Here is a 4,481-nt window from a genome sequence, read left to right as displayed (position 1 = left end):
GAATAGAGCCGGCATGTGGGCTGAGCTGGTACAGTCGACTTTATTGACAATAATCTACAGATATTTGTGTGAGAAGGAGTTCTGTAAATGTTGGCGTTGACACAGGAAATTGAAGAGGCATCATTAGACATTCATTATGAATAAATCTTTGCTAGCATGACGATCTGCTTTGATGAATGTGCCTAATTGAAACACCGGTAATTAATTTCCACTGAGGTTACAGGCAAAAAGATATCCCACATACACACGTAAACATGCAGCGACTCTGCATTGCCCGTTGCTCTCCTAAAAGCATTTCATCTTTTAAAAAAAAATAAATAAATAAATAAAGGCATGACGACAGTGTGTAAAAACGGGATGCATATTTTGTTGCCCTTGTGGAATCCAGTGGAATTAAGATGCCCCGAGACTCTCCAAAGTAAACATGAAGACATTATTGTAAGCTACCAAGACAACACATTTTTCACTTAACTAATCTGAAATTTAAATGTAATTTGAGAACCATTCAAATGTATAAGTCACGATTCACCTTGCAATATTAAAAACTTGCCAACATGCTCACAGCATGAAATTCAGCCAAGTTTCTGTGTGTGTGCGGAGAAGTTGGGAGGGTATTGTAAGCTGCTCTGCATCAATAACTGTGCATGTTTTGATGAATTGTTGCTTTGCCTCACTCTCCTCCTCTCACTAGTATATGTTGTGGATGTTCAACCCATGCAGGAAGAGCATTATAACCAGTATGCTTGCTGTGGCCTCCAAAGACTCTCCATTTTGTATCCGCTGCCTCTTTACAAATCACTGATGCGTGAAGTACCCACTTATACAACAGGGAGGGTGGCTTGTCAGGGGGGTAGGCTGCATATGTTGCGTGGAGGAATGGAGGTTGTTGTACTGTTCAAATAAATGTTTCCATGGCAACCACATGCTCCATTAGTCCCCATATCAAAACTCAGGGATAAAGAACCCAAATTTCCCCTCTGTCTCATGCACACATGCATACAGTTTTTACAGTCGGATCCGTCAGTGGGGGTTTAAACTTTGGTCAGTGATTGCACAGTGTTACTCGAGGACATTATGCTACAGTTAATCACTTGACCGACTGAAAAGAGACTGTTAAGCAAGGGTAGCGATGGATGATGTATTACAAAGCATTGCTGGGAAAAAGGAGACGCGTTCAAGAGAGGACACAAGCTCTAGCTTTTTTGATTCTCAACAAGACCTGGTTAGATCAAGTTCTGCTATTCCATGGACTCCACTGTATAAGTGAAACTTAATGCTCTTGACATTTTGTTGAAAATTGTACTTTTTCTACATCAGTTTCCACAAAAATAACAAACATCCATTAGAAGAAAATGTATCTATGCTTGTTTTTTAAAAGTTTGTTTTCCTATCTTTTAAAACCTTAAAATAGATTAATAATAATGATTCTTTAAAAAAATGACAATACATCTTTTAAAATATATTGACCTGATTGTATTAAACAATATTTAAGTTGACCTTTTTAAAATGTCATGTAACAAGTCTGAAATTAGTTTTATGTGGCTAGACTGGGGGCAAAAATGGATTGCAAATATTGAAGACCTCTGCACTAGATGTTCCTTATAATCATTGTCAATAGAGACAATAGCAATTATTGGTACAACGAGTCAATGTCTTCTTCCATTTTATGGATAAAGTTGTGGGAATGAAGGTCCCCTGGGACCCATGGACTGGGAAACTCCCATCATACTTCTTCATATCTCCTTTATCTCCCGATGAGCTCTGACTGCTTTCCAGAGGTGAATCAATATAGTCGGTAGGTTGACTCTCTGTTTTTCTAGACTGTTGAACTCCTTCTGCCTTCACAGACCCTCAGTTGACTGCCCTGCCACAGATGGACCACTGCTATCAGCTTACTCATCCGCATCTTACCTGCCTGCCCGCTCTCCTTCCTCTGCACCATGTAGAAATGGAATCCCCGCTGTTTGACCTCCAGACCTGAAAACCAAGGATAAAGCAAGTTTGCTTTGGATTTTATTATCATATGCATAAAGGAGTTTCTCATCTCTGAGCTAATGCCTCTCTCCTTCTCCTCCTCCTCAGACAAGAAACGCCAATAAACCCATTCAGGTCTTTAAATAACCTATTTTTCAACTCTTCTGGGAGTGTGTGGTCAGTAAATTACAGGTAAAAAAAACCCCTCTCATTCTTCATGAAACTTCCCCTACTGCAAAAACACTGGGACTAAAAGTAACAGTGTAGCTGCCTCATATTTCTGTGTCAAAAATGGGAAATGATTTGTTTTTGCTCCGTTTTGACTCCTAGGCTTCCTATAATTCCTAAGTAAGGCTATTGGGTTCTGGCAACTGTTTGTATACGTCTTTTAAAAAGTTGCTGAGCTGCACCTTGGGTGGGCTTCAAAGAGCCCTAAGGCTTAGCAAAACTCTGTAATACTAGGAACAAGCTCCAGGAACAGCTCTGTTGCCTAATTTTAGGACAAGGGCAAAAAGCTAACAAAATGTGTTGTCCTAGGTTTAGCATAGCAGTGCGATAGTTAAAGTTGTTGCCAAATTGCAAAAGATTTCTCATTCAGTTTTTAAAAATAGATACATGTACATGTCTAATGGAAACTTTACATGGTCAGCCAGCAGAATAATAACACATATTGTCAAACTAATAGAAAAAGAATCAAAAATGGATTAGATGTAGAGAATTGTGAAGCCATCGGTATCAATTTTCAAAGAATTAGGTTATATCTTTCAAATTGAGTGAGAACATACAATATTTTTTGATTTATCATTTGGTCACCATTGCAAGGCCAGTTAAAGAACCAGGAGATACTGTAAATTTAAACGTGTGTCCATCATTTGATAAAAATGAACATGACTAAAATAAGGGATAACTTTTTAAAAAGTTTAAATCTGGGTTTTAAATGTGATCGTTTACATACCCTAACATAATCTTTCACAAATGCTTTTTGGTCACGACTGCTGCAAGATTGACCACATTCAGAGTAGTCTTAGTAAACTTCAGAAACCATTAAATATTTTATCACCTCCATCCTGCTGATGTGTGTCTGCCTTTTGTTTCAGTGGCATAGGAAAATAACCATCTGGCATCGCCCTGCCATGCATCTGACGCTGTAGTAAACACAGTTTGTTACAGCCGGTTAAGCCAGGCAGTCACACATTTTTTTGGGACATTAAAGAATCCATCCTGAGCGCCACACCTCTAACATGTCATGGAAAACACACTTGTTCCCAGAACTGACACAACTGCAATCCAATAATCTGAGCAATGACCTAATAATAAAATAACTCTTACTCACGTGACACTATGTTTGGCGCTCCTGCTGAATGTTTTTAACTGAAAGTGAAACTAAGCAAAATCGCGTTTGGCTAGTCATTGTAACCAGATGTCAACATAATACAATGGTAAAAATACAAAACATCTTAAAATAAAAAGTTACAGTTTGCGATATATTGCTTTTGAAGTAGGAATTTTATGTGTGGAAATATATATGTTTTCTGCCTTTAAGCTATTGGGAGACCTTAATTGTTGCTCTGTATTCTTACTCTTTTTTTTTTTTTTGCATTATAAAAATACGTATGTTTAAGTCCTCTTGTGTTATGATAGAGAGGAAGGGAGAGTGCCAAAGAGTAAAAGCCTAAGAATGGTAAAATAACGCATGAAGGCAGAGCACAAATGTGGTCCAGGCAGTAACAGCTGGGCTGTATCAGTATATCTAATGTTCCATCCATTTATGTGAGTCATCTTTCTGTTTGTGTATTTAATGAGTTAGCACAGGTGGACAGCAGCTTTCATGGAGGATTTCATTTGGATTGCTTATACAGCAATTAAACACCGGCTTTAATTTACATTCCACAAAGCAGCTTTTTGACCTTAACATAAAATGTATTTCTTAAAGAAAACTTAAATTAAAAAAAACAACAAAAAACTAAAAGCTTAGAGAAAATTGTTCTTAGAGAAACTAGTAAATTGAGTCAATTATGAACAAAGCCTACTTGCAGAATTGCGAAAGTAGCATTTAAAATAAGAAAACTGTCATTTGAAAATGTGTCTCCATCCCACTCATACACAGCCTGAAACACATGCATCCAAAGCAATATCATAAATAGGCACACACAAACATAAATACACGACAGCTACACAAGCTCATAGTGTGAGCCCAGAATCTGCAGACTGACTGATGGCTCAAAGATCTGCTGCGCTAAGCCTCAAATATTTATCACAGACTCTTGTGGTCTCTCATCTGCTGCCACATGTTCATCGACCCAATGCCCCTGCTGTCTCAGTGTGCATGTCTATGTGTGTGTTTGTGTGGCCTTGTATTTGGCACATTGCAAGGCCCAATTTTCCAACAAATGCTATGTTTTGAAGACCCACTGGAAGTCAATTCAAAGTTCTCAGTTTGGAAAGAAGTACAAGGATGTGTGTCTGTGTGGACGGGATCGAAGGGTTTACTACTTTATATATATATA

General features: G+C 38.1%; 1 long non-coding RNA gene across 1 annotated transcript; it reads left to right on the top strand.

The window, feature by feature from the left end:
- Positions 1-1,003: 1,003 nt before the first annotated feature.
- On the top strand, positions 1,004-1,983 carry LOC103469237 (uncharacterized). Its single transcript, XR_534320.1, has 3 exons — positions 1,004-1,222; positions 1,677-1,778; positions 1,848-1,983. It is a non-coding gene; the product is annotated as an uncharacterized LOC103469237 (long non-coding RNA).
- Positions 1,984-4,481: the final 2,498 nt, after the last annotated feature.

Source organism: Poecilia reticulata, linkage group LG1 (assembly GCF_000633615.1).
Source record: "Poecilia reticulata strain Guanapo linkage group LG1, Guppy_female_1.0+MT, whole genome shotgun sequence".
Lineage (NCBI taxonomy): Eukaryota > Metazoa > Chordata > Actinopteri > Cyprinodontiformes > Poeciliidae > Poecilia > Poecilia reticulata.
This window is presented reverse-complemented; position numbering and strand designations above follow the sequence as displayed.